Here is a 12,146-nt window from a genome sequence, read left to right as displayed (position 1 = left end):
TTACCCCTCTTGACAGGATGTCAGGCTTTTATATCGTAGCGTTCATCTTGTTTATTCCATCTTCATGCCAAACGTCTTCTTTTCTTCCTAAATGTTGTGAATCAAACCAAGACAGTTAAGTAGCCTGGTGCAACTTATAAGCACAACCCTTATGGAAGGTAGACGGGGTACATGACCAAAATGGCTACCCCTAGAACGACGTGCTAAGAACGCATGATGAGTTTCAATAAAGGAGTTTGATATAATCCGTTCCGGAAAAAAGTGACATTTTAAACAAGGAGAAAAGGAAAGTAAGATCTATGTTTTCAGTTAACTAACATCCTTTCTGTACGTAAAAACCCAGGGTCTTACGGGTGTAGTGTTCAGCGACCAGCCCAGTCTGAGTTTGGTTAGCAATGGTGCTGAGTGTATTGTCATCAATAAGAAGTTCTATCTTGAGCACGCCACGGATGAAACACTGAGGACGCTCAGAAAAGAGGTAAGCAACAACTTAAGCATCATCTCGGTCTGGTAAATGTATTTAGCAGGATTGATGAACAAAATAAACACCATTGAAAATGGTCTAATGTTAGACTAAAAGATGACTGATTATGAGGTTCATCTCGAACCAAATTTTGTTTTGTCACATGTTTGTTATTTTATGCATATGTTGAGATACACCACATGAGAAGACTGGTCTTTGACAATTACCAAAGGTGTCCAGTTTCTTTAAATACAAACAACAGCTGATTTCGGTTGTAAACAACTATAAAGACAATGTGTTTACATGCTGAAATTTGTGCGAGGTTTTTCAGTATCCCCTTCCGATTCACACAACGATTTAAGTCCAATATTCCCAGGTTTGTCATTTCTAATAGTTGATCATATGCGAGTGTGAGTATTTTGTCAGCTTTATGATGAGTTGGGAGAGACGGGAGACATGCTTTGGTATGACCCCAGAATATATTGTGTAGTTTCTACCTGAAAGCTTACACGTGTATGCGGATGGTTATCTAATCAAATTATTTCTTTTGAATTGCCCGTGATGATTCGAGGTCAATAAAAGTATTTCGAAAAAGGAAAAAAATGATCCGCAAAAGCTCACCTCGAGGCGAGTTATGAAGATTCAAATGTCGGTGGTGTCCGTTTGTGAATGCTACGGCTAGAGATGCGGTTGGTACCCGCTGTTGGCCGCCATTGTTGATGAATCTTGCATGCGTGTGTAAGGCTATCATTGGCTGAGAGTTGTGTGCATGCAGAGCTCACAGGCGTGCCATTTTTCGTTTGTTTTTCATCAAAGATGGCAGTAAATGACGTCATTAGCACTCCATTTATTGTGGATGGATTTGACGTTCTTGACGAAAACACTGATACGGTTTTTGCTGTTTTTCCAACAAGTAGAGCCATTTTATCTTTCTTTAAAGTTGTGCGTATGCATCAGCATTATACAGTGACGAAAGGAAATCACCCCAAAAACCCATAGCCCTACTTTTAAACAGGACAGATCAATTGACAGAACTGTTAAAAAGCACACATCAAAACGTATATAAATAAAAAAATAAAAAAATAAATGTTTCAAACATTGACTAAAATAAATGCAATGGAATCATGACCCCGGGTTATAAATAGGCCTACAACTCATTTGCATAATTGCCATATTGTTGTACATTGCTTGAGGCCTTGCTAGTTAAATGTGTAGAAGACCAAGATACCATATTGCTGTGGTTTATACACGGTGAGCCAAAGGAATCTCTTTAACACAGCCCAAACAATACAATTTGATTCGATATTATGACAAGAGAAGAGAATGCAATCCCTACAAAATGCTTGCGACCGTATGTGCTTTCCCAACACAAAGGCAATATAACCAATTCACTACCGAGAATGTGAAATTAAAATTGGGCTGACAATGGTGGATGAGCTAATAAGAAATGTTGGTTTTTAATACCAAAGAACACGTGGTAAAAAAAAAGTAGTTTGGTTCAGATGATCACGTTTGGGAAAAGTGATGGTGGGTGACCGAGGAGTTCCTACACGGGACTCATGCACCCCGCTGCCAATTAAACAAAAAACATGTAAGCAGCCGTTTTGTGCTTACGGAGCGTCCCTTGGTTTTTCATAAAGCTGTTTACCGTAAGCAAAGATATAGCAAGGACAAGATCTACCGTAAGCAAGGGAAAATGCTCAGTAAGACACGAGTGACGCTTTTAATGCAAATCCATTGTGAACGTGCATGCGCGTCGAGAAGTTATCTGCTAACCTTGAGAAATCATTGTGAAAAACGTTTACGCTTTAATACGCACATTTTCTGCTATAGTAAAACGGCACACACTTAATTCGCTTACCAGTTAACAACTATTTAATTATCGGTCTTGTCACATCATTGCTCCGTTCGAAAAACCAGTGCGATGGACTTGTACAGATTTAAAGACCGACTTTGAGCAAGTTCAGACGATAACCGGTGCCTGGGACTCGGTTAAAGTCATCCCTAGGTGTCTCGATCTAGAATTCCCAACTTGCATGTTAGGCCTACAGGTTAAGTAGTTAACTAAAAATTCACAAGCTGTCGACATGTTCCCACCATGACTATGAAAAAAATAACCAAATTTCATAAAGACTGTAAGCACAAAAATGTTTTCTTAGCACAGATGAATAGTATTGCTAGTTATTAGATATGGGTTATACCATCGCCAAAATTACATTAAATTTACATTGTTGTGAACTCAGAAAGCCACCGTATACACGTTCGGTAATTGTCAAAGATCATTTTTCTCACTTGGTATATCCCATCATAACCATAAAATAACAAGCCTGTGGAAATTTGAGCTCAATTGGTCATCGAAGTTGTGAGAAAATGATGAAAGAAAAAACACCATTGTTGGACGAATTTGTGTGCTTTCAGATAGGAATAAAAGACTTCTAACTAAAGGTATTTTATTATTTTAGTGAGAAATTACCTCTTTCTCAAAAACTATGTTACTTTAGAGGGAGTCGTTCCCTACAGTGTTTTATACTATCAACAGCTCTCCAATGCTCAGTACCAAGTCAGTTTGTAGGTTAATATTTGTTTTGAGTAATTACCAAACGTGTACCTTCCCTTTAAGCTTAATAAAATTGGGCCTTGGTTAACACAAAACAAGATACAATTCATCATCCAATTGCAAACATTTGTTAAAATACTACCAAAATACTACGATAAATGTATGCATTGATATTATTATGGTTGGTAATCCCGATAAGCCGGGAATTATATCAAAATCTATGGAATTTGTTCAGTCTTTATTTTGCTAACATGTAACTTATTTGTTTAAATAATGAATTAATATTAAGTGTTTTGAAATAATCTCGACACACAAGTTCGTCCGCAGCATTCCAGAAAAAAAAAAGAAAAAAAAAAAAATGAAGGCCCTGTTTAGAGAGAAGATACAAGCAAATTATTACAGTTTATTGGGCATCGTAAATATCCCATGATGTATGTTTGTTGAAATATTAGTTGAGACAAGTGGCTGGTTCTATGCATACTTTTAATTTTTTTATTTATTTATTTAAAAAAAAAAAATCTCTCTATGTGGAGTTTTACTACTCCGTTTATTCAATAACAAGTATCAGCAACAACATACATCAATACAGCAAGCTCCATTACATACTGCTATTATATAACAGATTAAATGAGCTACGGGCTGTAATACATAGAAATTAAATTGATAACATACAAACAAGAACAAGAGACATAAATATTTATATATACATTTTAGCGTGACCTAATCACGGTGATCGAGAAAAACAATGGGTAGTAATTATTTTAGACAATCAAGGTTAATAAAACAAAAATAAATAAACAAAAAGGTCATAAAAAGGAACACGGTGACGGCCTTTGGTGAAAAAAGCAATTAGTAATCGAAATTGACATCATCATTAACAGTGAAACACAACGCATTATTTCTAGTGTAAATAGTTTTAAAAGATTCTTGGCTCAATCTGGTCTTTTCCATACGGAGAATGTATTTCAAGATTTTTTTTAACTGAATGATGATGTCAATTTTTGCATCTTATATTCCAGATCAGTCTGAGCAGTTTAGCTACGACAATAGCCTGAACTGGTTCTAAATTATAACCAAGAATTCTATTAGAGTCATTCAAGTAATAGTGTTTGTTACCAGTATATTTTCTGAGCAGTCTTTCCACAAAGATCCAAGCCTCCCAAGTGTGGGTACAATAAATAAAGATATATTCGTGAGTTTCATTGTTAACGTTACAAAGCGGGCATGTTAGTTCTTTAACGACACCTATTTTCAGCAAAACGTCTTTAGTCGGTAGAATTCTATGTCTAGGTTTGTACATAAACTGTTTGTCATCCGGATCCATTAACCCATTTTTCCAATTACTCATCCAAACTGAAGCCCAAGGTAAGTCTTTTCCTAGGTGAAAAAATGTGTTTCCATTTAACTTGCACCTTGGGAGAAACAAATTAGTTTCACAAATCGGAACAGTTTTGCTTTGATGATCACAAATGGCAAGCCAGTTACTTGTGTGCACTGCCGGTCCTTCTCTCTTCTCATTGATTAACGTATAATCTATGTGTTTTTCAATTCTCTTCAAAATTCTACCAGCATTATTATGTTTAATTTGACATGCTCTGGCAATATCATGAAAGGAAAACAGTTCTCCGTGTCTGACAACATCACCCACATTATAACAACCCACAGATTTTAGAAGAGGGCTCTTTAAAAGTGTTTCATCCCTAGTAACCTTGACGTTATTCCACAGTAGAACTTCCATGGCTTCCCAAAATGTCGGTAAAATTGCATAAAAGCTTCCCTCCTGCGTACTTAAAAGCAACGATAAGTTCATGGTAAAACGGGGTGATTTGAAGATTCTTACGAATGTTAGCAAATATGTACCATTCTAAATGATTTTATTTTATTTTATTTTATTTTTATTTTAAATCTGTAGACATACACAATAGTTACAAGTTGCTTTGTCACATTTCAACCAGTAATCAAAATACAGTTTCCATTTACCATCAGAGGATGGGTACCGAACTAACCGTTGAAGCTTAAGACTCATTAATTTACTCTCAATATCCAAAAGGCCCATTCCCCCCAATTTTGGGGGACCTATGATGGTATTTCTCTTGATTTTCTCCATTTTCCCACTCCAAAAAAAATTCCAAATAAGATCATTCATCTTTTTGTTCCAGTAGTTGGGACATTCAAGCACGCTTCCCAAATAGTTAATCCCTGCTCCTATCAAATTGTTCACAATAACTACTTTACCATTTAAATTGAGGTGACGTTTGGACCATTTGTCAGAAGTAGAGCTAATGTTGTTAATTCTGGGACCCAATTGTCTTCAGGCGTAATGTCAGTCCCAAATATGATACCGAGAATTTTAAGTTCCTTAACAATTTTGAAACTACCAGGGCAATCTTTTCTACTTCTCCAGTTCCCTAACCAAAGACCCTTAGATTTATCAACATTAAGTTTAGAACCACTACCTTTACAATACACGTTGAGAATGTTCTGAATTACATCGAGTTCCTTATTGTCACTAACAAATATATTAGTGTCGTCAGCATGTTGGATTAAACGAACACTGCATTCCCCATTAGGGGTAACAGTACCTTTAAGTTTACAACTACTTCTGACTAGGGAGGCTAACCCCTCCGCACAAATGGAGTACAACAAAGGAGATAATGAGCACCCTTGTCGTATCCCTCGTTCAACCTTAACGGGAGCGCCAATAAAATTGTTCAGGATAATACTACAATAAGGATTACTGTAAAGAACTTTAATCCACTTAATCAATTTCGGTGGGATACCCATTCTGTCCATAATAGTAAACATATAAACCCAGCTAATACGATCAAAAGCTTTTTCTTGACCTATACTTAGAAGACAAGCTTGTAAATTATTCCAGTTAGCAAAATCAATAACATCTCGTAAAAGCATAATATTCTCTTGAATATTTCTAGAGGTTACCCCACAAGTTTGCTCTTCGCCGATAATAATGGGCATGATTAGTTTCAATCTGTTTGTGATCACTTTAGCCAGGATTTTATAATCCACGTTGAGCGGACTAATGGGACGCCAGTTTTTCAATTCGTATCTATCGCCCACATTTTTATAAAAGAGTCTAATCAAAGCGGAATTCATAGAGTTACACATTGTACCTTTGTTAAGACAATCATTATAACATCAATCAAATCTGTGCTAATAACATCCCAATAGGTTTGGTAGAATTCTACAGTCAGACCATCCTGCCCTGGGGACTTATGTTTGTTCATCTGAAAAATAGCTTTCCTAACTTCGTCGGCTGTAATTTCACAATCAAGGTTAGACTGAATCTCTTCGGGAATTTGTTTGGTTTCTATTTTGGAAATAATGTCTTCTAGGTGGAAATGAGATATTTCCTCTGCCTTATATAAATTACTATAAAACACATTGGCACAGTTCAACATAGTGTCTGACTGGATGGCATAACTACCATCTTTGGTGAGTAATTTGTAGATTTTCCCATTATTTACTTGCTGATTTTCCAGGTTGAGGAAATATTTAGAAGCTTTTTCGCCTTCATCTTTTACAGTGTTGCGGATTCTAATTTGGGCTTTTTTCCACTCATTAGTCTCATAGATTTTAAGCTTAGTTTAAATTTCATTAATAGCATCAGCGTCACAGTTTAAGCCCTTAACTCAAATTAATTTTTAGCATAGAAACTTACTTCATGGTAACAAGCAATAGAGAGCTGTTGGTAGTAAAAAACATCGTGGGAAACGGCTCCCTCTGAAGTAACGTAGTTTTCGAGAAGTAATTTTCCACGAATTTGATTTCGAGACATAAGAATTAGATTTTGAAGTCCCGAAATCAAGCATCTGAAAGGACACAACTTCGTGTGACAAATGCGTTTTTTTCTGTCATTATTATCTGACAACTTCGACGACCAATGAGTTTAAGTTTTCACATGTTTGCTATTTTATGCATACAAAATGTTGAGCTATACCAAGTGAGAAGACTGGTCTTTGACAATAAACAAAGGTGTCCGGTGTCTTTTAAGAAAGGTATAAATTGAGGTTGCGTTTCTGAATTGGTTACCTTAAGCCCTTAATACACACTGCACCTGTAGGATCCATATACTGCTGAAGACAGTGACCTTGCACCTGTGCAATTGTCCACCCTCAGCACTTAAACAATAGCAACAATTAGTTAAACATACAAGCGCCTAATGAGTGGAGAGAGGCGGGTCGACACGCGACGGGCCGGCACGCGACTGGCTCAAGAGCCAATTGAACGGGCGAAGTTATTGAACCTTTTGTTGGAGCGTTTTGTCCTTCCCGTTTATATGAAGAGTGTTTACAATTTTAATATTTTGAAGTGTCTTTATTTCGACACCTCACTCTTCCTTGCTGATGTTTAGACAATGCTAGGGGTTGGATCAAAAGAACCATCCGCGAAAGGGGACGGGGATGAGGGGGGGGGGGCGGATTCACGTTTTGCAATAGGTAGACAGTATTTCTTGAGATCATTAATTATTTAAGAGATTCGTAACAAAGTGAGGTGTTAAGCATCTGTAATGAATGAAATGTAATGCGTTGGATGAATACAAAAGATAAAAAAAAAAAAAAAAAAAAATTCATGTGAGTAAGCTTCATAGATGGCTGTAAGTAACCGCATGAATGCCCCCCTCCAACACCCCATGGCAACACGTTTCACGGTATTAATTGACAGCCACTGTAGATAATAACTGTAATGCCGCCAAAGGAAACGCAGCTACCCGCTATTGTGTTGATCATTGTGCCGTGGCGAAAAAAACAACCAACAGATTATTAACAAGTTGAGATTAATAATCATCATCAGTAAATCAGTAAAGACCGTCCCTAAAAAATGAATAATGCCTTCCTCCCCAGTGAGACTACCAGTAGAATTGTTGGAGGTATGATGGTAATTGGTCCTTAAAGGGGCGCATCACAGATTGTATACGAAAAAGCCATCGATGCTCAGGCTCTTCGAATCCCATCCGAGTTATATGCATGTGAAATGTTTTCACGGAACTCGGGCCGGTAAAGTACTGACTATACATAGCCCTGGCGGCCGTACACTCTCGTGTTGTACTACAGTGCACAGAGAAAGAGTCCTATTATATGGCTATGACTATACACAACTCTTACCGGTGTAAGGGTTTTAAACCAAACAATACTGCTTAAGCAGATTAATTAATAAAGACAGTAGGTTACAATATTAATCACAATTTTGTCTCCATTTCTCCGTTTCTTTTGTGGTTACCATCTCTGTCATCATTTATGTTTGGTGTATGTCCATGTACATGTCACCGTTTCTATATCTGTCAATTTTATCCATCCATTATCTCGATCTGTCCTTCCAAAATACATATGTGAAACCCTCCCTATATTTTTCACCCCTCTATTTTACCCCTCATCTCTGCTGTATGTATGTAAAACACAATAACGAACACACACACACTTCACCTTATGCTACCTTATATATTTGTCACTATCTTTGTCATGTTGTCACCTTGGTCCCCAAATATTTGTCACCGTGTCACTGTCAATCAATGTCGCTACCAATGTCCATGTCCTGTGTGCATGTTCTGACTACAGGAGGTACCCTACCCCAGCGAGGATGAGCTGCAAAGTAAGCTACAGCAGTATATGAACTGGAACGCCTACAGGAGCAACACCTTCTTCAGCACATTGTACGACAGTCGCGACCACAAGACCGACAGGGTACAAGTGACAAAGTCGATTGTGAATAGATGACGCCTCGGATTCAAACACGTCTTAATCATCTTTGCTGATAGAGCCTTCTCGGTATTATGGACCAAAACTCTGGAATGAACTTCCTAATCACATAAGGAACACAACATCATTCAACACATTCAAGGCACTTCTGAAAGCCCAATAATTGTTTCAGGAGGCCTACCTACCATCAATGACTTTTTTGTATTTTTCTTCTGTGCCTCAGTGCCTTTGAGCAAATCTTTGATTTAGGCGCCATGGTTGTTTGATTGATTGATTGTAGCATTTCATGTAAATCACAAGGATTTGAACCCATGTTTGATATGAAGTAATAATGGGTTGGGGTACGTCTCAAAACTTTTTTCTGATGTTAATTATTTTATACCTCTCGAAATTTCGTGGAAACTATGACACAAATCGTCCAACCAGGCAAGTGTGGTATCTTGCCAGCCGGCAAATGCCATGGAATTTACAAGGTCACTCATTTCTAAGCAGAGGCTAGTTTCTAAGCAGCTATTTAGGTAAATATTCATGCAATACAAACCTTATAACAGGAATTTGTGATGTCTGATGCATAACTATGCTATAATTTATACAGACTGAGTAGTTCATGCAAATTTTATTTTTGTTTTTTTTTGAAGTCGGTGTAAACTGCAAAGGAAGAATTATCTCTAATTGTTTTTATATTATGTCATAAATTAATATTCAATACCGGACTTTAAATCCAGCATTAGCATCTATAAAATGTTTACGATCGGATGCATCCAAATTTACAAGTCAAATTGTCCAATTAAAGGGTCTGGGTACTTTTTGTAGGACACAAAACACAATATTAACAGATTTAAATTAAATTTACACGGTTTGAAGATAATGTTGGTAGAAAGCTTCCCTTATTTAAAAATATTACTTTCTGAGGTGCTGTAGTTTTTGAGAAATGAGTAAAACAAGTCACCAAAATTATTTTAGCATGTGAAAGGTATTTCTCGTGACCTTGTTTTACTAAAAAAAAAATTTAACTACAGCACCTCGGCAAGCTATATTTTAAGGGAAGCCTTGTAAATCTGTTGACATTGGGTTTTGTGTTACAAAAAGTACCCCAATCATTTAATGGTTGGTATCATCAAGGATGTTTTAGACCTCTCAGACTATGCGTCGTGAGAAATCAACCAAATATAAATGTTAAGGTATGTTTAACAAAAAAGATATAGCAAAACAAAATTTGCAATGTCTATTTGTTTACGTCGCCTTTGTGAATTATTTATATGATAGTATTATTACGTTTTTTTCTCTCGGCAAAGTTCAATAAACTTCACTCAAAAATTCAAAAAACAAATGCTAAGGTAAGAAAACAAACATCACCAGAAAGGTATAGTGAATAAGGCAGACTGCAGACAAGGAGGTAAATTGGTAATTTTTTTCCTTTTCACAGGACTCGGGAAAGTACTGAGTATGCAGTGCTAACACACATCGGTGTATGGGTAAAACCCCCCCCCCCCCAAAAAAAAAAAAAAAAAAAAAAAAAAATTAATATTCTTTATCCCGATGCAAATTTAACATCTATTATATCGTTGCGGTACCCGCTGCCAAAACATAGGATTCGAACTGCCTCTAGCTACCGGGCAACCTCGGTAGTCTAGTTGGTAAGACACTGCTCTAGAATTGCAAGGGTCGTGGGTTCGAATCCCACCCGAGTAACATGCCTGTGATATTTTTTCACAGGACTCGGGAAAGTACTGAGTATGCAGTACTAACACACATCGGTGTATGGGTAAAAACCAAAAATTAATATTCTTTATCCCGATGCAAATTTAACATCTATTAAAGGATGTAAATAGTTAATAAATTCCTTTCCAAAAGGTTTTCACCAATACTATAAAGTATATTACTTAATATAGAATTTATTATTTATTTATAATTAAAATTGTATAACTATTTTTACTATTAATTTTGCTGTATATACGTTTTCAAATGTTATTGCAGTTCGCTTGCATGTAGATATTTTTTATACTGGTTTGCATATTTTTCCCCTTTTGCTGTGTAATATTTATTTGAAAAAAAAGGTTCAGATAAGACATTATTTGGTGGTTATTGTATTGTTTCATACCAGCAGTTCCAACCTGATTAATTCAGGTCAGCATTCGAAGGATCGTCTCAAAGGGAGGGCGGTATACTACAACAATTAATGGCCATAAAACTAATTGGTAAAGAGCACTGGAGAGATATTAATATACTATAAAAATAACGAGGTATTTATAAAGCGCTCTAACTAACAGGGGGAAGTACCACAGCGCTGTACACACAATTAAAGGGTCTATGTAACTTTTGTAGGACAAAAAAACACAATGTCCACAGATTTACACTAAACTTACACAATTTGAAGATAATGATAGTAGAAAGCTTCCCTGAAAATATTACGCGCTGAGGTGCTGTAGTTTTTGGGAAATGAGTAAAACAATGTCATGAAAATAATTTTCGTCTCATGAGACGAAAATTATTTTAATAATTTACAAACGTATTTTCATGACATTGTTTTACTCATTTCTCAAAAACTACAGCACCTCGGTAAGTAAAATTTCAAGGGGAGCTTTCCACTATCATTATCTTCAAGTTATCTGTAAGTTTAATGTAAATCTATGGACCTTTTGAAAAGGTACCCAAATCCTTTAACAAAAAGCATAGAATACTAACCAAATAAGCAAACAAATCATTGTTAGAAACGATACCCTTTGACTGATCGTTTTAATTAAATAATTAATGAAAAAAAAATAGAAGAAAGATTTTTAGGCATGAATACTTTCTCGGGCTTCCCGATATATTTTTTACATAACCGCAGTACTTCGAAGTAAAAAAGTTACTCAAAATACATTCCACAACTCTTGTACTTAGTTGCTTAAAGGCAGTGGTCACTATTAGTAATTACTCAAAATAGTTAATGGCATACAACCTTACTTGGTAACGAGTAATGTGGAGCTTTTGATGGCATTAAACATTGTGAGAAACAGCTCCCTCTGAATTTACGTAATTTTCGAGAAAGAAGTAATTTTTCACGAATTTGATTTCGAGACCTCAGAATTCGATTTTGAGCTCTCGAAATCAAGCATCTGAAAGCACAACTTCGTGTGACAATGGTGTTTTTTTCTTTTGTTATTATCTCGCAACTTCGAAGACCAATTGAGTTCAAATTTTCACAGATTTGGTTTTTGTGTGCATATATTGAGATACAACGAGTGAAAAGACTGTTCTTTGACAATTACCAATAGTGTCCAGTGTCTTTAATTAATTTTTAATTGCCATTAGTTTTCACCAACGCATACACACATGCACACTGGATTTAGTGAGTGATGATGTAATACAATTTACTTTAAATAGCTGTGTTCTAAGAGCTAATGCGTTTTATGAGAATCAAAGTTACGAT

This window comes from Asterias rubens, chromosome 7 (genome assembly GCF_902459465.1).
Source record: "Asterias rubens chromosome 7, eAstRub1.3, whole genome shotgun sequence".
Taxonomy (NCBI): domain Eukaryota; kingdom Metazoa; phylum Echinodermata; class Asteroidea; order Forcipulatida; family Asteriidae; genus Asterias; species Asterias rubens.
This window is presented reverse-complemented; position numbering follows the sequence as displayed.